General features: G+C 48.6%; 1 protein-coding gene across 2 annotated transcripts in view; it reads left to right on the top strand.

Annotated features, from left to right (window-relative positions):
- Positions 1-22,737: 22,737 nt before the first annotated feature.
- GMPPA (GDP-mannose pyrophosphorylase A) overlaps positions 22,738-24,122 on the top strand; it is a 113,089-nt gene continuing 111,704 nt past the window's right edge. Inside the window, exon 1 of one of the 2 annotated variants that reach the window (XM_069227155.1) lies at positions 22,738-23,292. The gene's annotated coding sequence lies outside the window, so the exon portion shown is untranslated. The remainder of the gene's footprint in view (positions 23,293-24,122) is intronic. The other variant, XM_069227156.1, reaches the window with a different exon arrangement.

Raw genomic sequence — 24,122 nt, 5'->3', positions numbered from 1 at the left:
CGGCGAGGTACGAGAATGATCTGCCGCCAGAAGATTTGCATTGGATGCATGGGATGGAGGTGAGGTGAGCGGAGATGCCGAGTGGGGGTGTAGAAGCTGAGTCTGCTGTTCAGGTATGATGGTCCGGTGTTGTGGAGTGCCTTGTGTGCATGGGTGAGGAGCTTGAAGGTGATCTTCTTGTTGACGGGAAGCCAGTGAAGCTCTCTTAGGTGGGGGGTGATGTGGCAGTGGCAAGGGATGTTGAGGATGAGTCGGGCGGAGGCGTTTTGGATGCGTTGGAGGCGTTGGAGGAGTTTGGATGAGATGACGGTGTAGAGGGCGTTACAGTAGTCGAGTCTGCTGCTGACGAGGGCCTGGGTTACTGTTTTTCTTGTTTCTGTTGGGATCCATTTGTAGACTCTGTGAAGCATGTGGAGGGTGTTGTAGCAGGAGGAGGAGATGGCGCTGACCTGCTTTGACATGGAGAGTGAAAAGCCGAGGGTGAAGCCGAGGTTTGGTGCGCTGTCGGTGGGTGTCGGTGGGGGGCCCAGCGTGGACGGCCACTATGAGTTGTCCCAGGTGGAGGGGGAGCGTCCAAGGATGAGGACCTCTGTTTTGTCTGAGTTTAGTTTTAGCCGGCTGTCTCTCATCCAGTCGGCGATGGCTTTTAGTCCCTCGTGGAGGTTGGTTTTGGCGTTGTGCAGGTCCTTGGTGAGAGAGAGGATGAGTTGGGTGTCGTTGGCGTAGGAGATGATGTTGAGGTTGTGCTGACGGGCCACTTGTGCGAGGGGGGCCATGTAGATGTTGAACAGCGTCGGGCTGAGGGATGAGCCCTGGGGTACGCCGCAGATGATGTTGAAGGCTTTGGATTGGTACGGGGGAGGCGGACTCTTTGGGTTCCGCCGGCAAGGAAGGATGTGGTCCATTCGAGGGCCTGGTCCTGGATTCCTGCTGCATGGAGGCGTGATTTTAGGGTGTGGTGACAGACGGTGTCAAAGGCGGCTGATAGGTCTAGGAGAATGAGGGCTGGTGTCTCTCCATTGTCGAGGTGGCTTCTGATGTCGTCTGTGGCGGCGAGGAGGGTGGTTTCGGTGCTGTGGTTGCGTCTGAAGCCGGACTGGGAGGGGTCGAGGATGTTGTTGTCTTCCAGGTACCGAGTGAGCTGAGTGTTGATGATTTTCTCGATGACCTTTGCCAGGAAAGGGAGCAGAGAGATGGGCCGGAGTTTTTCAGGTCCTTGGGGTCCACCTTTGGTTTCTTGAGAAGGGCGTTGATTTCGACGTGTTTCCAGCTATCCGGGAATCTTGCAGTTTCGAAGGAGATGTTGATGGCTTTCCGTAGGTGTGGTGTGATGGCTGTGTCTGCATTTTAAGTAACTTTAAAGGGGAAGCGGTCACACTTGCAGTGCGCATGCGGCTTCGTGACGTTCCACAACAGGATCAGGAACGAGACCTGCCTAAATGGGGATGGTGATCAGGAGTGGATGGAGTTCATGGTCTTGCGGGTTTCATCGTCGCTGATGTTGGTCCAGGAGGTCAGTCGGCTGGAGTGGGTGAAGTTCGTGGTGGGTGGGGTAGGAGCGTCCGGAGTGTGAGGGGAGTTGAAGCTGTCGTGGATGTCCGTTATTTTTTGGTGGAAGGCGGTTGCTAGGGCCTCGCGTAGTTCTTGGGAGGGGGTGATGTCGTTGACGGTGGCGTCTGGGTTGGAGAGTTCTTTTACGATGCTGAAAAGTTCTTTGCAGTCGTGGGTGTTGTTTTCTAGGCGGGTTTTGAAGGAGGATCTTTTTGCTAGCCTGATGAGTTGGTGGTGTTTGCGTGTGGCATCCTTGAGTGCTGTGTGGTTGTCTGGAGTGCGTTCGAGTAGCCATATTTGCTTGAGTTTTTGGCAGTGGCGTTTGGAGGTCGTCGGTGAACCAGGTGGCTTTTTTGTTGATGTGGTTGTTGGAGGGTTTTCTGAATGGAACAAGGCGGTCGGCGCAGTCGTTGATCCATAGCTTGAGGTTGTGTGCCACGATGTCAGGGTCGGTGGGGTTGGCTGGCGGTTTCTGGGCTAGGGCGTAGGTTAGTTGAAATTCGGTGACTTTGCCCCAACGAGGGCGAGGTGGTTGTTCGGTGTGGTGGTGTTCTGTCTGTTTCTTGACGGTGAAGCGGATGCAGTGGTGGTCGGTCCAGTAGAGTTTGGTGGTATGGTTGAAGGTGACGTGGTTGCTTGTGGAGAAGATGGGGTGTAGGAAAGTACCATCTTGCCTGGCATGTTACCCCCATATTTCACTGTATATATGTTGTTTTAGTGTATATGTCACAGGGACCCGGCCTGGCAGGGCCCCAGTGCTCATAAGTGTGCCCTGTATGTGTTCCCTGTGTGATGACTAACTGTCTCACTGAGGCTCTGCTAACCAGAACCTCAGTGGTTATGCTCTCTCTGCTTTCCAAATTGTCACTAACAGGCTAGTGACCAATTTCACCAATTCACATTGGCATACTGGAACACCCTTATAATTCCCTAGTATATGGTACTGAGGTACCCAGGGTGTTGGGGTTCCAGGAGATCCCTATGGGCTGCAGCATTTCTTTTGCCACCCATAGGGAGATCTGACAATTCTTACACAGGCCTGCCAATGCAGCCTGAGTGAAATAACGTCCACGTTATTTCACAGCCATTTACCACTGCACTTAAGTAACTTATAAGTCACCTATATGTCTAACCTTCACCTGGTGAAGGTTGGGTGCAAAGTTACTTAGTGTGTGGGCACCCTGGCACTAGCCAAGGTGCCCCCACATTGTTCAGGGCAAATTCCACAGACTTTGTGAGTGCGGGGACACCATTTCACGTGTGCACTATACATAGGTCACTACCTATGTATAGTGTCACAATGGTAACTCCAAACATGGCCATGTAACATGTCTAAGATCATGGAATTGTCACCCCAATGCCATTCTGGCATTGGGGAGACAATTCCACGATCCCCCGGGTCTCTAGCACAGAACCCGTGTACTGCCAAACTGCCTTTCCGGGGTGTCCACTGCAGCTGCTGCTGCTGCCAACCCCTCAGACAGGTTTCTGCCCTCCTGGGGTCTAGGCAGCCCTGGCCCAGGAAGGCAGAACAAAGGACTTCCTCAGAGAGAGGGTGTGACACCCTCTCCCTTTGGAAATAGGTGTGATGGCTGGGGAGGAGTAGCCTTCCCCAGCCTCTGGAAATGCTTTGATGGGCACAGATGCTGCCCATCTCTGCATAAGCCAGTCTACACTAGTTTAGGGATCCCCCAGCCCTGCTCTGGCGCGAAACTAGACAAAGGAAAGGGGAGTGACCACTCCCCTGACCTGCACCTCCCAGGAGAGGTGCCCAAAGCTCCTCCAGTGTGCCTCAGACCTCTGCCATCTTGGAAACAGAGGTGTTGCTGGCACACTGGACTGCTCTGAGTGGCCAGTGCCATCAGGTGACGTCAGAGACTCCTTCTGATAGGATCTTACCTTTCTTACTAGCCAAACCTCCTTTTCTGGCTATTTAGGGTCTCTGCTTTGGGGAATTCTTCAGATATCGAATGCAAGAGGTCACCAGAGTTCCTCTGCATCTCCCTCTTCACCTTCTGCCAAAGGATCGACTGTTGACTGCTCAGGACGCCTGAAAAACCGCAACAAAGTAGCAAAGACGACTACTGCAACCTTGTATCGCTTCATCCTGCTGGCTTTCTCGCCTGATTCCTGGTGGTGCATGCTCTGGGGGTAGCCTGCCTCCTTCTTGCACCAGGAGCTCTGAAGAAATCTCCTGTGGGTCAACGGAATCTTCCACCTGCACCCGCAGGCAACAAAAGACTGCATCACTGGTCCTCTGGGTCCCCTCTCAGCACAACGAGCGGGGTCCCTGGAACTCAGCAACTCTGTCCAAGTGACTCCCACAGTCCAGCGACTCTTCAGTCCAAGTTTGGTGGAGGTAAGTCCTTGCCTCCCCACGCTAGACTGCATTGCTGGGTACCGCGTGATTTGCAGCTGCTCTGGCTCCTGTGCAGTCTTCCAGGATTTCCTTTGTGTACAGCCAAGCCTGGGTCCCCAACACTCTAACCTGCAGTGCACAACCTTCTGAGTTGTCCTCCGGCGTCGTGGAACTCCCTTTTGTGACTTCGGGTGGACTCCGGTTCACTCCTCTTCTAAGTGCCTGATCTGGTACTTCTGCGGGTGCTGCCTGCTTCTGTGAGGGCTCCCTGACTTGCTGGGCACCCCTTCTGTCTCCTCATCCAAGTGGCGACATCCTGTTCCCTCCTGGGCCACAGCAGCATCCAAAAACCCTAACCGTGACCCTTGCAGCTAGCAAGGCTTGTTTGCGGTTTTTCTGCGTGGTAACACCACTGCAAGCTTCTTCATGATGTGGGACATCCATCCTCCAAAGGGGAAGTTCCTAGTCCTCTTCGTTCTTGCAAAACACCAAGGCCCATATTTATACTCCGGATTTGCGTCGTTTTTTTTTACGCAAATTCGACGTAAAACGAACTCCATATTTATACTTTGGCGTTAGACGCATCTAGCGCCAAAGTTCATGGAGTTTGCGTCATTTTTTAGCGTGGACACCTTCCTTGCGTTAATGATATGCAAGGTAGGCGTTCCAGTCTAAAAAATGACTCCGAGACATGTGCGCCATATTTATACTCCCGGGCAAAAATGATGCCCGGGAGTGGTCGGGTCAAAAAAAATGACATCCAGCCGCTTTTGCGTTGTTTTTTAGCGCCTGGTCAGGGCAGGCGTTAAGGGACCTGTGGGCTCGGAAGGAGCCCAGAGGTGCCCTCCCATGACCCCAGGGACACCCCCTGCCACCCTTGCCCACCCCAGTAGGACGCCCAAGGATGGATGGACCCACCCCTGGGACATTAAGGTAAGTGCTGGTAAGTATTTTTTTATTTTTTTTTGTGGCATAGGGGGGCCTGATTTGTGCCCCCCTACATGCCACTATGCCCAATGACCATGCCCAGGGGACATAAGTCCCCTGGGCATGGCCATTGGGCAAGGGGGCATGACTCCTGTCTTTGCTAAGACAGGAGTCATTTCAATGAGGGTTGGGAGTAAAAACAAATGGCGCAAATCGGGTTGAGGCGAAAATTTTGCCTCAGCCTGACTTGCCCCATTCTTTGACGCCCAAACTCCATTTTCCCCTACGCCGGCGCTGCCTGGTGTAAGTCATTTTTTTTCACGCACACCAGGCAGCTCCGCAGGCTAACGCCGGCTAACGTCATTGAATAAATACGGCGCCCGCATGGCGCTTCAGAATGGCGTTAACTTTTTTGACGCACAACTGCGTTGGCGCAGTTGTGCGTCGAAAAATATAAATATGGCCCCAAGCTTCTTCCACCCAGTGGCAGCTTCCTTGCACCCACAGCTGGCATTTCCTGGGCTCCGGCCCACTCTCGACACTGTTGTGACTCTTGGACTTGGTCCCCTTGTCTTACAGGTACTCAGGTCCGGAAATCCACTGTTGTTGCTTTGCTGGTGTTGGTTTTCTTTGCAGAATCCCCCTATCACGACTTCTGTGCTCTCTGGGGGTTGTAGGTGCACTTTACACCTACCTTACAGGGTCTTGGGGTGGGCTATTTTTCTAACCATCACTGTTTTCTTACAGTCCCAGCGACCCTCTACAAGCTCACATAGGTTTGGGGTCCATTCGTGGTTCGCATTCCACTTTTGAAGTATATGGTTTGTGTTGCCCCTATACCTATGTGCTCCTATTGCAATCTATTGTAACTTTACACTGCTTGCATTACTTCCTTTTGCTATTACTGCATATTTTTGGTATTGTGTACATATATCTTGTGTATATTTGTCATCCTCATACTGAGGGTACTCACTGAGATACTTTTGGCATATTGTCATAAAAACAAAGTACCTTTATTTTTAGTATATCTGTGTATTGTGTTTTCTTATGATATTGTGCATATGACACCAGTGGTATAGTAGGAGCTTTGCATGTCTCCTAGTTCAGCCTAAGCTGCTCTGCTATAGCTACCTTCTATCAGCCTAAGCTGCTAGAAACACCTCTTCTACACTAATAAGGGATGACTGGACCTGGTACAGAGTGTAAGTACCTCTTGGTACCCACTACAAGCCAGGCCAGCCTACTAGCCTACTACATGGGGTCAAGGGTGTGACCGGCTGTGTGGGTGGGTGTGTTGATGAGCTGTGTGAAGCCGAGGTTGGCGAGGTTTTCGGTCAGGGTGGTGGAGTTGGTGTCATTGTTGTTTTCGAGGTGAAAGTTCAGGTCCCTGAGGAGGATGTAGTCCGTGGAGGTGAGTGCGTGGGTGCTGGCCAGGCCGTTGCTGAAAGGTGTCCTAGGGGTCTATAGATGAGTGTTCCTCTGAGCGTGGTGTTGAGGTCGGTGCGGACTTGGAAGTGAAGGAGTTCGGCGGCGCTGAAGGAGTCGTCCAGGGTGGTTTTGACTTCGAGGGTGGCTTTGTGGACGATGGCTATGCCACCTCCGGTTCTGTTGGTGCGGTCTCGGCAAGCGACTTTGTATCCGTTCGGGATCCCTATGGCGATGTCTGGTGCTGAGGAGTCGTTCCACCAGGTTTCGGTTCGAAAGGCCACGTCCGGGGAGGTGGAGTCGAGCAGGTCCCAGTCTTCGATGGCGTGCTTAGCGGGTGTTGAGGAGTATGCAAAGGAGGTGGTTGGTCTTGATCCTAGGAGGTTTGTGGGCTCTGTTGCAGGTGAAGCTGCAGTTGTGGCAGGAGAAGGGTCCATGCGTGCTCTTTGGAGAGGCCTGGAAGCAGGTGGTGTCTCGGCTGGTGTTGAGTGCACGGAGGGTGTCTGCATTATAGCGGATGCTGACGGGGTGGCAGTTGCCTGGGCCAGGGGTTCTGGCACTGGGCCCGGTCCCGGCGCGGACGGGCGGGAACGGGCGCAGACGGGCTTGCCTTTTGCACGTCCACGCCGCGGCTGCCAAAAGAGGAGGGGAGGGTGGGAGTGGGAGTGGCAGCTGGGAGGCAGGAGGGCCTGGCGAATGAGAGGGCTGGGGGGTGGGGCCGCAGCAGCGGGAAAAGTGGATCAGGCAAGGAAACGGTGAGAAGGAGGGGGGGAGGCGGGAGGGGCCACAGGGGATGCAGCGGCGGGAAAAGTGGATCAGGCAATGGAACGAGATGGAGGTGGTGTGGAGGCGGAGCGGGGAGCGACCTGCCTGCAGAAGCAGGGTCAAAGATAATGCCGAATTTCCTTCTGCACTGTTTGCAATTTTTGGGAAGGAAGAAACAGAAGGAAAGTAGGAGTTGAGCTGGAATCTGAGGAATTCTATACAACGGGAGGGGAAAGGAGCATACTTTTATGTGTTGTTGAAGAAACCTGGGTACTGTAGGAGGTGGATAGCCCAGTCCAGGTGACGAAGAAGGATCTGTATGTATTGGGCCATGAGGAGAATGTAATCTAGATATATGATCATACGGACACTTCTGGATCGTAAATTCTCTACCACTAGGTGCCTTACCTTGGTAAAACACCATGGGGTGGAATAGAGTCCGAAGGGAAAAACCTTGAAGTGAAACCATTGGTTGTTCCACCTGAACTGAAGAAACTTCCGGTGTGGTTGAAAAATCAGAATGGAGAGATATGCGTCCTTCAAGTCGGGGTGAACCATCTGGTCGCCCTCTCAAAGAATATCTCTTAGGAGATGAATCCCCTCTATTTTAAAATGATGATAAAGGATCCAGTTGTTGAAATCTTTCAGGTTTATGACCAAGCGGGATCCGCCTCCTCCCTTGGTCACCACAAAGACATTGCTGCAGAATCCTGAGGGATCTCATTGGCAAGGACAGATTGCACCTTTTGTTAGAAGTTGGTCTATTTCTTGTTGAATAATGGACCGATCTAGTTGGAAAAAATGGATAGGAGGGTGAAGAAGAGATCGGTGAGGAACCCTAAAGAATTCCAACTTGAATCCCAATACTGTCTCTAGTACCCACGGGTCACATATAAGAGAAGACCAGTTGGTCAGAAAGAGCTGGGTCCTGCCCCCAACACAACAGAGAAAGTTGAATCAGGCTTACCTTGGGTATTTGCTCTGGAGTTGTAATTATTCTGAGCATGGAAGGATCCCCTGCTGTAGCGAGGTTGGCCACCACACACTCTAGCGGGGTGGAAAGTTTCTCATGCCTGGGTGGAATAACCATGACCTCTCGCTGCGGAGGAGGATTGAGGGCTGCTGGGGAAAGCTCAGCCGGACAATCGCCCTCTGCTATGGCCAGCCTTGGGAAAAAGGTGCTGGTGAAAGACTTTCTGGAGGGATGTCTGGGCTTTGTTCAAAGCTGTGGAGGTGTGCACGAATTTTCAAAGATCTTTGACAAATTTGCCAGTAAAAAGCATTCAGTTGGCCAAAGGACCTGGTTGTGTGTTCACAAGCTCTGTTAGTTTAGGACCTATGCGCATGAATCCTGAGCGTCTGCGCTCTACTGATAGTGCACAATTGGCATTGCCCAGGTGGCAGAGTGCACATTGAGCCCAGCCTGCCAGGGTATCGGGATCAATAGGAGTGTCAGTCTGTTTTGCTGAAATGTCTATGTCAAATATTCTGCACAGTAGTCCTGAAAGGTCAAGGACTTTGTCTTGAGAGGTCTTTCAGGGCATGTCGATCCCTTTTGTGGGGTCTCTAGAGGACCGTTTGAGGAAGGTGGCCAGGTTGGGGTCGGGTTTTGGGGCCTCCGCTACTCTGTGTGGGATATTGGGGCAGGGACATTCAGAGAGGAGCCAGTTACGGACGTCTCTGTTAAAACTTTTACAAAGCCTGTGCAGTTCGAGGTACGGGGGTTTACAATGGTAGTCTGGGTCAAAATCTAAGGCAGCGTGAGTGTCAGACAAAGTAACAGGTGGGGAGGAGGTGAACAGGTCGCGTTGACTATCGCAATAACACATTAAACATTGATAGGAATTGTCTGAATCTGAAGGGGGCACTGGGAGTCGGTCGTGTTGTCGTCGGGAGGTGGGAAAGAAGAAGTGGAGGAACCACTAGTGGACAGTTGTGACTCCGAATAAGAATGGTCTGAGGACAAAGAGCATGACATGCGAGCAATGGTCAAAGTGTGTGGCCAATCAGATGAATGTGAGGGACAACTGTCGTATATGGGGTGTTTGTTGGTGTGGGGAGGGTTCTGCTCCGTAAGGAGGAACAGTTAACGCATATAATTTTAGTTGGCGGGCGATAGGCTACAGGGCAACTTCCAGTGCCCTATTCACTGACTGGGTAACGGATGTATCCAGTGCATGAACAATAACTCCTGCTAGGAGGAGATTCTCTTTATTCTGATCATGAGACAGGTTGGTAGGGATATTGCATTCTGCCATGTTGGTTGTGTCAAAAGGGGACAGGTCTCAATAAGAGCTGTCTGTTGCTGGGGTAGGAGCAAACCCAGGTTGTAAGCAATGGAAAGGAGGCAAAATTATGAACTAGCTGCATGTAGAAACCTGTTAATATAGCGTCCTGAACCCCTCAGGAGAACCAGTGTAGCCAAGTTACTTTCCCAGGCAAGGGGGTAGGGGAGACATTCAGAGCTCAGCCGCAGTGAATATTTCCAAGTGGGAGATTACTCTAAACTGCTGAGCCTCAGTGTGTATGCTCGCAGGCTGATACAGTCTGGAAATGCGCCTGCTGCTCATGAGATGTGTATGCGGGTCGGTGAATTAAAAAGAGGCCTAACGAGGTCTCTCAGTGCCTCCCTGTTGGGTGTGAACAGTTTGGCAGTAAGCGAGCACAACTCACAAGTGCTATATAATTGGAAGTAAAACACAATACAAGCTGCATATCTATATATACATATATATAATTATATGTACATATATATATATTTTATATATACTTATATATATGAATATATAATTCCTCACACAGTCGCGTAAATCAGCGCCCTCATGGCAGGCAGAGACAGGGTCGTGAACCCCATAAACATTCTTCCTAATGTTTTCTCTTCAGAAAAAACGCCTCTGTCACTCGATGTCCTCTAACAAATCCAGTTTATTATGGCAAAAACAAACACCCAACGCGTTTCGGGAGTTAAAGCTCCCTTGATCACGAGCAATTTAGTCCATACTTTCATTTCACTAAATACCCTCCACCAACTAAATAAACATAAAAAACGGTCCACAGTTCTTCTTCAAAATATGGCGGCCATCTTTAAACATGTTTTTCATGCAATAGAGCATACACATTTGCACATATCTTTTTCCTTATTGTTATTTATCCAAAACAGCAATTATCTAATGTAATCTGCTATCATGTGTTTTTTTTTAATACATGTACTATATATAAAATATCAATCAATATACTTTTTTTTATCTCCATATGGGTTTTTATTCTATACAGCCTATCTACATATTCTCAAATGCTACCCATAATCACAATGGTAAGCTTTACACATTACTGTTTATGTGGAATGTATTCATCTCCCACTCACTATTAATTTCAAACCCTTAATTCAACACTAATCATTTCAAACCATCTGTTTAGCCCCAGTGGGCAATGGTAATTCAAGCAACACCATGAAAAACACAATTTCTCCCTTCCAGCCAGAAATCCTATAATTACCTTTTCTCTCATTTAATTACATATTCCAGAATAATCAAACTCCGATCCTACAGAAAATCATGAGAATAAAATATCACCAGATGGTATTTATGCAATATAGTAGCTCCTCTGCATTTCCAATGACCGTTCACATTTTTCTTCTTTTTCTCTTTTTTCTAAAAAAACTAAATACACACCTCCTATTAAAACCAAATTATGAAAAAAGCTCTCCTTTTAAAATTCATTCTACATATCCAATTCTATACTACATTGTGCATAATCTTCTGACAATATTAATTCATTTATTTTTCAATACATCAAATGTACGGCTAATTCCTCGTTTTTATTTAATCCTTCCAGTTCCATAGTCTTACAATCAATAATTAACAGTGATTCTAACTTTCTTAGCTCTAATGTTCTATTTCCTCCTCGTATATTCAACATGATTTTATCCAGTACCACAAATTTTAATTAATTTACATTATTTCCATGATGTTCTTTAAAATGTCTGGCCACCGGATATGTCTTATCATCATTTTTGATCGCTCTCATGTGTTCCAAAGCTCTTTTCTTTGCCATATGTATGGTGCTCCCTATATAAAATCTATTACAGGGGCATTTCAAAGCATATACACAATAGTCTGAGTGGCATGTTACATGTTTCTTAATTTTGAATGATTTTACACTCCCTACAAATTTTACTTCTTTACAATTTTCACTATATTTACATGCTTTGCATTTTCCACAAATACAAAAACCTTGAATAGGATTTCTCTTTTCCATTGCAGGTACCAGACATTGGCTTAATGTATCTCTTAGAGATCTACTTCTCCTAAACGTAAATGTAGGATAATCCTTAATCATCTTTGCTAAATTCTCATCAGTTTTCAATACTGGCCAGTATTTATTGAACATCTTTCTTGTTTCCCCTGTTTTGTTATGATATGTTGTGATAAATCTCATTTGTCTATCATCTTCCTTATCAGTCTTAATTTTAGGTACCAATAGATCTTCCCTTTTGATTTGTTTGACTTTCTGCAATGCCTTTTTATACTGTTCTCTGAGTATCCTCTTTCTCTGAATCTTTTAATCATAACACTCGCTTCTTTGTCAAAAGTGGTATCTAAACTACAGTTCCTCCTTGCTCTAAGTAATTCTCCATAAGGAATACTTTGGATGAGATTCTTAGGGTGACTGTTAGTAGCGTGAAGTAGGCTGTTCCCAGCCGTGTCCTTTCTAAATAAATTGCATTCTAACTTGTTATTAATCACACTTACTTTCACATCCAAAAATATCAACTTCAAATGATGTATTTCACTACTAAATTTCAAGTTTAAAGAATTATCATTCAAGGTTGTTAAAAATTCCATAGCAGATTCCTTACTCCCTTTCCAGATGCTAAAAATATAATCTATATATCTCACCCAGGGAACTGCCTTGTCTCCAAAACCAGTGATGTCCCTGACCACCCGTTCCTCCCACCAACCCAGGTACAAACCTGCATAGCTGGGAGCAAAACAGGTGCCCATCGCAGTCCCCTGGCATTGTCGATATACTGTATTTTCAAAAATGAAGAAATTGTTTGTTAAACACATGTAGACCATTTCTAATAACATCTCATTGTGTAAAAGATATGACAAAGACCTTGCTCTAAAAAATATCTATAATGTCTTCATGCCTTCTTCATGAGGTATACATGTGTATAAGCTTGTAACATCCAAACTTAATAGAAGGTAATCTTCCTCCCAGATGATTCCCTCAATAATCCTTAAAAAGTCTCTAGTGTCTTTAATATATGAAGGTAGGGTTTCTTCAAAAGCACATAGAAAAAAATCTACATATTTTGAAATATTCTCAAAAAGACTCCCCATTGATGATACTATAGGCCTACCTGGAGGATCCTCCACATTTTTATGCACTTTTGGTAGGAAATAAATTGCTGCTGTCTTAGGGAATTCAACTTTGAAGAATTGATATTCCTCCCATTTAATAAGTCCCTGATCTCTCCATTCGTCTAATTTCTCAAACACTTTCCTCTTTACATCCTTCATTTCATCTTTACTCGAGATAGAGTAATGATTCTTATCTTGCAATTGTCTCAAACCTTCCTTTACATATTTCTCTCTAGATAGTATTACTACATTACCACCCTTATCAGATTTCTTTATTATAATGGTTTTATCATTTCGTAGTGATTCAATTGCTTTCCTATGCCTTTGCTGCAAATTATCATATTTCAACCTTTTCATATATCTTAATCTCTTCATATCCTTTATTATACCTTTTTCAAAGACATTAATTGCATCACAATTGACAGGCGGGGAGAATGTCGATTTGGGTGCCCCCACAACTTGCAAAGCAAGATGGATGAAGTCTGGGACACACTGAAGGAGCTCTGGGCACCACCCCTGGGGTGGTGATGGACAGGGGAGTGGTCACTCCCCTTTCCTTTGTCCAGTTTTGTGCCGGAGCAGGGGACAAAGGGTACCTGAACCGGTGTAAACTGGCTTATGCAAGGAGGGCACCATCTGTGCCCTTCGAAGCATTTCCAGAGGCTGGGGGAGGCTACCCCTCCCTAGCCTGTAACACATATTTCCAAAGGGAGAGGATGTAACACCCTGCTCTTAGAGGAAATGCTGTGTTCTGCTTTCCTGGGACTGGGCTGCCCAGACCCCAGGAGGGCAGAACCCTGTCTGTGAGGTGGCAGCAGCTGTAGCTGCAGTGCAAGCCTCAGAGAGCTGGTTTGGCAGTACTTGGGGTCCATGGTGGAGCCCCCAGGATGCATGGAATTGGCTCCCCAATACCGGATTTGGAATGGGGGGTCAATTCCATGAACTTAGACATGTTACATGGCCATATTCGGAGTTACCATTGTGAAGCTACATATACTTATGATCCCCGCACTCACAAAGTCTGGGGAAATTGCCCTGAACAATGAGGGGGCACCTTGGCTAGTGCCAGGGTGCCCCCACACTTAGTAACTTTGCACCTAACCTTCACTAAGTGAGGGTTAGACATATAGGTAACTTATAAGTTACTTAAGTGCAGAGTAAAATGGCTGTGAAATAACATGGATGTTATTTCACTCAGGCTGCAGTGGCAGTCCTGTGTAAGAATTGCCTGAGCTCCCTATGGGTGGCAAAAGAAATGCTGCAGCCCATAGGGATCTCCTGGAACCCCAATACCCTGGGTACCTAGGTACTATATACTAGGGAATTGTAAGGGTGTTCCAGTGTGCCAATCAGAATTGGTGAAAATGGTCACTAGCCTGTAGTGACAATTTTAAAAGCATAAACAGCATATACACTGAGGTTCTGGTTAGCAGAGCCTCAGTGATACAGTTAGGCACCACACAGGGAACACATATAGGCCACAAACTATGAGCACTGGGGTCCTGGCTAGCAGGGTCCCAGTGAAACAGTAAAAACACCCTGACATATACTCACAAACAGGCCAAATGTGGGGGTAACAAGCTAGAAAGAGGCTCCCTTCCTACAGTCGGTGCCTCAGTCCCCTCATCTCCTCCCTAAGTAGTGCCCTTTCCTCTGCCCTCGCCTAGTGTGTAACGTCTGCTTCCCATGTGTCCAGCCTAGGCCCATGCTTATTTTTCCAGGCCATCGCCACTCCCCTGCGTGCTAGCACCAATGCCAGGTCCGCAAACCTGTTCCCCACTTTTTTTATTAAAGGCCTATCAAAAAGGCCCAGTAAACATACCGCCGGCCCATCGTCTAATTGTCTGTTTAAGATGTTGTTGAGACGAGCAACCACTCCCCCCCAATAGTGTCTTAGCATTGGACATTCCCAAGTCATGTGGTGGAGGTCGGCGTCATATAACTGGCATCGAGGGCATTCTCCTGTCTTTACCTCATGTATCCGATTAGTTCTATGTGGGGTGAGGTAGGTCCTGTGACCGTAATTGTACTTTATATACTTCAGTCTCGAATTACGTGAAATCTTTTGTGCAGAGGCTAAAGTTTTAGCCCATTCAGTGTCTGTCATGTTTTTGCCTATATCTGTGTCCCATCTGAGTCACAGTCCGTCTAGTGGTTGTTCAATCATCCGATTCAGTGCCCTGAGATCTCCCACCCCCAACCAGCATAGTCTTGAGGGCTGCCGTCGTGGGGGGTTCTTAACCGCTGTCACCCCACAGCTCCTTCAGGGCACGTGCAACAGCCTCATAAGTTAAGAATTGGCCAGCGTGTAAACCCTTTCTGATAAGTCCCCGAAAGGTACCAGTATCCCCCCTTGATAGCAGTCACCCACTGTAGTAATCCCTACTTCTGTCCAATATTTTAGTTGTCTGGGAGTGAAAGAGGTACAGGCTTTGCCATGTAGAATACCAATAAGAGGTAGTGCCAGAGCATAGGGGTTAGTTGTGCCTGTTCTCTTAAGGGCCCCCACGCCATGCAGCCATGGCTGTGGATACCCATATGTTTGGTCTGAGAGGTACTTGTCTCCCCCAGGAGCAGTCGTACCAAGAATTCCTCCCCTTGCTCAGCTTCTCTGTCTAGGGTGGTCTCTAATAAGTTTAACCCATTTAGCCATTGCGCCGGCCACTGCAGTTGAGCCGCCAGATAGTATAGCTCGAAGTCAGGGACTCCGAGTCCTCCTCTCTCGGGTGACAGACGGAGAGTCCCCAGTGCTACCCGATGATGTCCCCTGTCCCACACCAATTCATGCAATAATGTGTCTAGGGTTCGGAACCATGATGCCAGAATGTGCAGCGGCAGGTTGGTAAAATAGTAAAGGAGTCTGGGGAACATCACCACCTTGGAAAGTGTGACCCTGGCCATGACTGGTAACTTTAACGAGCTACCAGAAACAAATTACCGGAAAGGCACCACAGTTTACAGTGCATGATATGCCCCCCCTCCAGGTTGCCCTCTCTAAGGTCCCTTTGATCATGATAAATCTGAATTCCCAGATATCGAAACGTTCGGGGAGACCATTGTATGTCCTCCGGCCATGAGAGTAGGCACGCCACTCCTTTGAGCATCGGGAACACACATGTCTTCCTTCTGTTGAGTCATAAGCCCAAGTGTCTACCAAAGTCCTCCAGCATCTAGAGCACCTGGGGTAGCATGGCATTCCCATTCCATACATAATTTAGGAGATCGTCAGCATAAAGGGAGATATGTGTAGAACCCCTCCTCTAAATACTCCTCACGCCTATCCCCTGGCCCTGCAACTCCCCGCTAACGGCTCTTAACCATAGCAAACAGCAAGGGTGAGAGCGGGCAGCCTTTACTGGTCCCCCTGTAAATATCGTAACTGGTGGATATCACGTGCCCAGTCTTGACCCGTGCTGAAGGGTGGGTGTAAAGTAATTTAACCCATCCTCCCCAATCCGGTCCAAAGCCCATGCGCAACATCACAGTCTCTAGATAGTCCCATCGTATTGTGTCAAAGGCCTTTTCCAGGTCTACAGACACTTTCATTGCTGTTGTGTAAGGGGTTGCCTTTCGTTATACATTGGTGTGTGGAACTGCTGCAGATTGTTTGACGTGTTCCGTGCAGGACTGAACCCATTCTGGTCCTCATATATGAAGTCCCCCATATGTGGGAGCAATCGGTTCGCTAGCACTTTGCTAAGTACCTTGAAGTCAGTGTTTAGCATTGAGAGTGGGCGATAGTCGGCAACTGTCCCCTTGTCCTGTTTCCATTTGGGATGGGGAATCACCAATGCCTCCCTAGTGGAGGGAGGTAATTCTCCCTTCCTATAGGCCTCCATGTACATTTCTACAAGTCGTGGGTTCAGTGCTCCTACAAACCTTTGGTAAAATTCTGGGGGGAGGACGTCAGTCCCAGGAGTTTTCCCCGTCGCCAGAGCTCTGATAGCAGTCTGCACCTCTTGCACATCCAACGATACCCCTAGTTGTTCACTTTCCTGTACCGAAACTGTTCTCAGGTGTAGGCCCTCCAGGTGGTCATGGAGTGCGCCCAACTCCACCGGCGGCGGCTTGCTGTATGGGGTCATGTAGTAAGATCTAAACTCATCATTAATGAGTCCCATTTCTAGCCGTCAGGTGAGTGATTGGTGTGCCCCTGCTTTCTAGTTCAATCAGCCAGGCCAGCAGCCTCCCTGCCCTCCCTTCCTCTTCGTGGATCCTGTTTGTGTGAATTTTGTAATCATGACATCTAAGGCGTTCCGTTGCCTCATTGTGCTTCCCGTGTTTCAAAGAGCTGTCGGGGAGCATCCGGATTGGTTCCTAATTCCGATTCCCACCTGCGTAAGGCTGTCTCTATACGAAGGATGTCGGCCTTCAGCTCCCTCCTGATCCCCACCGTTTGACCCAGGCAATGGCCCTGGACCACCACTTTCAGTGCCTCCCACTCCACTCTCCGAGTCTAGGCCGTCCCCGTGTCTAGTGTAAGGTATTTAGTCAGCTTGCCCGTTAAGTTTCCCCAGAAGACCTTGTCTTCCCATGGCTCTGGGGTAAGGCGCCATGTCGGGATCGGTGAAAGTTTCTCAAGTGTCTGCATCGTTATTAGTAACGGACTGTGATCGGACACTGTGCGGCCCAGATATTCTGACTGTATGAAGGTACTGCTGATGCCAGCTGTGCAGAACATATGGTCAATCCTCGTGTGTATTTGATAGATGTGGGAGTAGCAGGAGAATTCCCTACAGAGGGCTTGCTGAATCTGCCAGATGTCCTCCATGTCCCACCCAGATCTCCACATCATCAAACCCTTTGCCACGCTGATTGCTACCGCACCTTGCACAGGAGGAGTAGAGCAGTCCATGTCTGGGTCAGAGATGCTATTGAATTCTCCCCCAAAAGATATGGGCCATCTGGGTATCAGGCCATCCAGGCTGACAGCGTGTGGAATAAGTCGACCTGGTCTTGATTGGGGGCATATATACTCCACAGCACTATTAATCTTCCGTACAGGAGGCCCTCTACTAATACATACCGGCCCTCCTTGTCTGTGTCTACTGAGATAGGTTCAAAGGGTATTCCTGCCCGCACCCACACCAATGCTCCCCGTGTGTATACGGAGTAAGTGGTGGCAAACAGTTGCCCCTGCCAACGATTATGGAGGCCGTCAGCTTCCATCTTAGTGAGGTGTGACTCCTGCAACATAGTAATGTGGACTCCTCTCCTCATAATGTATGTCAGAATGTTATGGCGCTTTGACACAGTGCCCATCCCTCGTATGTTCCAGGACATCAATTTAAGAGTAGTATCAGCATGCATCATGGATCTATTATGTCCCCTGACCCGGGTCCCCCATCACCATCCAACACCCCCCCCGATCCCAACCCCACAAACCAATCACATATTTGGGCATCAACAATAACAATAACAGGACTATTCCATCCCCAACTCCCCGTTCCTAGGGCAGTGCGGCAACGGCCGACTGCCCAAACCTGTGAGGTCAGTCTGTGACTACCCTGCTGGAGTAGTCCAAGGGTGAATGGGGGGTGTGCTCGCCATGTGACGTCTTGATAGCATTGTTTTTCGATGGTGTGCGGACCAGCCCAAGTCCCTGTGTGTTGCCCCTCCCGTATTAGCAGTTCTTTACAATGTTGTAAGATGACATCTACTAAAGCATGTCCTCTGCTGTCTGAGGTGTCACGGGCGGGAGATCATCAAGTAGGCTTGCAACCGACTCATGATCAGATGAGTCCTCTATCTCATGGGCATCTGTGTGCCCATGTTTGTCTTTGTCTGATGTGGGCGACTCTGTCAGGGACGCAGCTGCCCTAATCGCTGCACGTTTTCCCTGACTTGCTTACATTTGTGTTGGCCTAACCACTCTGTTGTTGTGAGGCTGATCCCTGGAACGGTGCCACTTTCTCCAGCATCTAGGTGTGGTGGATTCATGCGGTCCCAGGTCATCCTTTCCGGCTTTATACATTTCGAGCCAGGCCCATGCCTCTTTCTGGGCTCAGGCAAAAGTGGGTGTGTCCGTCCCATATTATCTTTAATTTCGAGGGAAATAACAGGGCGTACCGAATTCCTTCTATTCTTAAGGCTTTCTTCACTTCCATATAGGATGCCCTTTTGGCCTGCCCTGCTGCTGTGTATCTGGGAACATATCGACTCTGCTGTTCTCCACCTCAAAGGGGACTGTTTCGTGTGCTCTCTGAAGTAGTAAGCCCCGATCCTTGAAGTGCAGCATCTTGGCCACAACTGATCTGGGGGTCCTCCTGGCACAGGAGGTCTGGCCGGGACTCTGTGTGCTCTTTCCAGGGCAAGAATGGTGTGATTTGTTGCTTGCCTATAAGCTCTTTCATCCAGGGCTCCAGGTGGGCCACCATGTCAGTGCCCTTTACACCGTACGAACGTCCTACGATACGCACGTTATTACACCGGCTTTGGCCCTCCACATCTTCTGCCCTGTGCTCCCGTCTCTGTACTCTGTCTGTGAGGTGGGCGAGTTGAGCTTGTTGCGCCCGATGCAATGTACCCAGCTCGTTCAGTTCTTCCTCTGTGTTTTCTACCCTATCCATCAATTTCCGGTGATCAGCTCTCAGAAGGCCCAGCTTAGCCGACACTTTCCCTATCTCCTGCCGTAGGGTCTTCTGTAAGGCATCTTGCATTTGGGGCAGCTGGGTTGCCATTTGCTGCATAATTGTTCTGGCACTTTGCCCGTTTTCTGGGCTAATTGCATGTGACTCCTGTGGTTTAGGGCGTTGTTTCTCCATTAGGATCACTCTACAGCGTTTGACTGGTTGGTAATGCGCAGGTTGGCATTAGGGACTCCTGGTGTCCCAGAGGTTCTTTCAGTTCCCTTACAGCGTGGGGCCTCTAAACCTTCTGCGCGTCTTCACAACCGCCTCTGGTTGCTATTGCTAGCCTTGCAGTTTCCTAGTCAGGTGGATAGCCCCTGCTTGCCCGATTGTCTTCGCCACTCTCAGTCTCACTTGGTTCCACTAGGAGGAGCGGCTGCTCCCAGTTATGCCAGCACTTGCCTTGTCTGTCGCTCACCTTGAATCTCTGGCCAGCATCCGGTTGCGCCTAGGTGAGGTAGGACCCCCTCATCTTTCTGTTCCATCTCAGGGAGCTTGAAGGGCCACATATGTACAGGCGCTGGAGTGACAGCTTAAGTGGCAGCATAGAGTGTTACTCCTCTGTGAAGTATCATAAGCTTCAAGCCCCTTAAAGTGTGCTATTGAGGCACAGCATTGCAGTGGTTTCGGTGGGTGGGTGCGTCTGCTGGCCCCTGCTTTCACTGTGAGTAGGGCACTCTCTCAGCATGCAGCCCCCTCACCCAGAGTCGCTCCCCGTTGCCTCTCCCCCACCTTCTAGATCTGAGGGGCGAGTTTGCTGCCATTAATTGCATTTTTCATTAGGGCCGCTCCTAGAAAGCCACACCGGTCGTGCACCACTCCCGACATGCCTCCCTCCTTTGTGATGAGTGCCCCTCACCCCCACGTGGCTCACTTTCGGGTTGGCCACTGCAGAGGAGAGGTGGGGGAGAGGCAGGAGGGCTGCTGTTCTGTAGGCCTCTTCTGCTCCCTTCAGTGCACGTCGACGCCATGCTTCTTCGCCGTTGTGTCCCAGTGGCCTGACATCTTCTTTCCTCCCTGGGACTGCAAGCGTTGAGGTGCCAGCACCGGGTCGCATCCGCCGCTTGTATTCGGCGCCTGCGTCTGTTTAGCGCTTCCTCCAGTCTGCCATCTTGAGCAGCTGCAGTGTCCCGGCTCACTGTGTCTTTATTGCTGCTGTACGCCTGGCGGGGGCCTGCCACCAACCCTCCCCAGTCGGCTCAGGCCTCCGGCGTCTGCTGACACTCCTGCTGCGTTGCTATACCGGGAGCGGCACTGGAGTTTGCAGGATTCATTGATGGCCGGTCCGGAGCTACTCCTCTATGCTGCCTCCATCTTCGGCAGTTAGCTCCGCCCCCTCTTTCCGACCAGTCTTATGGTGTGTGTAACCAGTCTTTCACTATACCTGGTGCCTCTTTGAACATCTACCTTCGGTGTGCCTTGCTGTTCCGCCATCGCCTCCTGTGGGCCAAGAGCTGCTGATGTTCCTGATGAGGGTTCATTCACAGTCGTGCCCCATGAGACTGAGACTGATTCGCGGGGCTACTTGCGAGCCGCCCTTGGTTGACCATCTGGCTTCTTTCGCCACTTTGGAAGGTGCTGCCCTCGCGGGTGATCCTGAGGCTTCTGTGCAATACTACTACATGGATTAGTCTGCCCATCCTGTCATCGATCTAACATCTGATGATGTGGTTTCTTTCCTGGTTACCCTTCCTTTCGAAGGTTTTGAAGACATTCTTCAAGATCGTGACTACTGTTAAATTAATTTGACCATTGGCTTATTCTAAAGTTTCAAACTTTTGCCAAACACTGCCATTAACTTTGGCCTTCTGTGCTTGTCATGGTCAAAATGTTGTCACTTTGTATGTTTTAGCTATTTTTAAGAAGTTTTTAATTAGATTTTAGTTATATTTTAATATGAGTTTAGCTTGTTTTAGTCCACAGCATTTTAGCTTGGGTTCATTCAAATTCTCTGCAGTCATCAATAGGGCGTCATACTTGTTCCAGCAATGGGGAGGGTGTAGTGGATCCTTTTTAGTTTTATTGGGAATCAAGAGACAGCTTAGCCTTCTGGTCTGGGCCCCTGTCATCTAGTGACTTTTAACCTATTTAGCCTGCTCTGTTTTAGTGCATTTATTTAATTATTTCTTCCAAAATGGCTCCTATGTTTAGAGTTAGGAAGATGTTTTAATTTCACGATATCGGTGCCACTCTGTGAAGGCGTCACTATCAGCGTCAAAGATAAGAGATATATATAGGTATTTAGATCATGTACTTTCCCACTTACGTGTGATAGTAACATGATGTACCTTTTCAGGGAATTGTTTATATAATTGCCGCCCCAAGCATCCTTTCTTATCTATTGTTTGGGAACATACCTGCGTCAGGGGTCCTACAAGATCTGTATAAATACATCTCACGCAGACAGGGTTATCAGAGGTATTCCTACCAGATGCCATCAACGCTATCTATGCTACACGGCGCATTGATACAGACCTAGCCTTTGTGTCCCCACGGAGTTTGATCTAGAGACTTCATTCAAAGGTAACGTGGGTTGGGGGGCTCTTCTTATGGACAGGGTACTGGCAGATTAGGTTCATCACACCTAGCTCTCTTTAGGTTAGAGATTAGGTTCACCATGCTAGTGTATTATGGCCTTTTCACATCTCAAGTTATTGCAAGATAGTGGGGGTCTTTATATTCACGACTCTCGCTTTTACAATTCTGTTTCTTGCATTGTTCATTATCCTAATCATTGCAGCCCATGCATTTTACAGTAGATTGCAGTCTTGTTAATAAAACCTAATGAAAACTTTACTGCATCTCCTTCATTGCCTATGTATGACTGAGCTTTGTTGCTCATGTCAGAAAAGGGTAATCTCTGTTTAACCACAACTCCCTGAGATGTTTCACTCATGAGTCCATGCGTAAAGGCTGACACAAATCACCTTTTACTATTTGGGTTTTTGGTGAGGTACTGCTTGTGAGCCGGGAGAGTTGGTCCGACAGTTGCGACTTGTTGTAGGATTGGCCTAGGCAGCTACAAACAAAAGTACTGTCGTCCCCAAACCAGTCCAACTACAACACTAGCAATACCTAATCTCTTCTAGCTTGTCTACAAATCCCACAAACCTTCTGTATGAACTCACATACCACTCCACCATAGCTGCCAAGTTTCCCAGGTTCATACATGATGAGTTGCTCTAGTCCAGATTTTTTTTTTCCTTTGAACTGGGGGAATTGTAGTCCTTTTTTTATAATGGAATAAACAAGACTACAGACCCATAATTCAAAGAAAAAACCTGGAGTGGAGCAGCACATCATGTATGGACCTGGGAAACTTGGCTGGGCTGCCCCACTAATGATCACACATAACTCGTACTAACTTAATCCACCTCAAAGACACTGGAGTAAATGTGTGAAATGGTCTCCTTGAGCCTTGAAGACTAATCTCAGTATCTAAGAACACCCAAAATCCACTGGATTTCTTTTTCTGGTTCAATACATCAGCTGGCAAACATGCATCAACAAATACATACAGCACCCTTCCTACAGCCTGGGTGAGTACCACCATGACATTCAGTGCACTTCCTGACTTGTACTCTAGCAGCATGGCGTCCGAGATCGCCGCACTTTCGTTGATTCTGTTGGAAGTCAGTGCTCCAGTTCAATACTAAACCTATGTGGCGCTAGTCCCCCAGCAGTCCGTCTTCTCTGTCACTGCCGAGTCACTAGCGCGTCATCACAACAGCCGCATTGCTACTTCGCATGCTCCCGGACACAGCGACGCAGAGATCCACGTTTATCAGAAAACTCGGCGCATTTGCGGGATCAACACGGCACATCTATCGTGGGCAGTGAGCGCAAAAGTCTCTACTGTACTGACTTCCTTTAACATTATATTGAGATGGCTAAACATGGTAGTGGCTGCCCTGGATTCTTTACTGGAATGGATACATATATCGCTTTCGCGCGCTCATAGATGTGGCTCATTTGTCAGTTAGTGATCTCAGTCAGTCACTATTTGCCGCTTAACAAACCCGCTCCCGGTTCAGGTGCGAGACCCGCCGGGTATAACCCCTGCAAGATGGCGGCTACAAGGGCGAAGCTCGCGAAGTTAACGACCTGTCCTTTCTTTATTGTAATAAAATATGTGATCCAATCAGAGAGCGCCAAGCCAGGTCTACTGGAAAACTACCGCTCCCGGCGGGCATTGCGCAGGAGACGTCACTGGCTGGAGAGTTAGAAGGTGAGCTGGAGTCTGGAGTGGCAGCAGGAAGCAGAGGGGCAGGTGAGAGGGGCTTGTGAGCTGGGTGCAGAGGGCGGTCAGTGGGGAGAGGGGTTTGTAACAAGAACTAGTAAGGGTGGAAGGTACTAGCATGAGCAGTCTGGAGGCACAGGAGAGATGTATTACACTGCCTTCAGGCTTCTGAGTCTGTACTGGGAGAGCTTTAAATGGGCAGGTGCTATCTGGAACCGAGCACCTTCACTTCTTTCATTTAAACAGAGTAGCTGCCATCCTGCAGTATATTTAATATGAGAGTCTGCTTCTTCTCAGGAGCAATTAGGTACTCAAGTAACTATCTGTACTTTTGTATGTCCATTTAAAGCACCAGGAGTCAGGTAGCCCAGTGGTTCCCAACCTGTGGTCCGGGCACCCCTGGGGGTCCGCGAAGCCTCCTCAGGGGGTCCTCAACAGCTTAGAAAATTAAAAAATATTAACAGATTTGGTCCCCAGCTTTCAATAATGACTCAGTGAGGGGTCCCTGGATTCCAGTAATGATTCATTGGGGGTCCCCGGGTTCCAGTAATGCTAAGGTGGGGGCCCACAGAAGTCAAAAGGTTGGGAACCATTGAGGTAGATAGTTCCTGTAGGATAGGGTTGTAGATTTATTTAAAAGGTTACAGGATAAGTTACAAGTTACTTAATAAGGAAACCCCCTCCACCAGCAGCAACATCCTCTTTGCTCAGCCCACTCGCTCTGTACCACTCCTCCAGTCACTCACCAACATTCCATGACATCACACTCTGGCTGAGCACAGCAGAGATCAACGGAAGTGTGCACAGAATGCATTACAAGCGTAGCAGAGTATAACAGTATGATAGTGTGGTTTTGGATG

This window comes from Pleurodeles waltl, chromosome 3_2 (genome assembly GCF_031143425.1).
Source record: "Pleurodeles waltl isolate 20211129_DDA chromosome 3_2, aPleWal1.hap1.20221129, whole genome shotgun sequence".
Lineage (NCBI taxonomy): Eukaryota > Metazoa > Chordata > Amphibia > Caudata > Salamandridae > Pleurodeles > Pleurodeles waltl.
The sequence above is the reverse complement of the archived record's forward strand: the minus strand, read 5'-3'. Positions and strand labels throughout refer to the sequence as shown.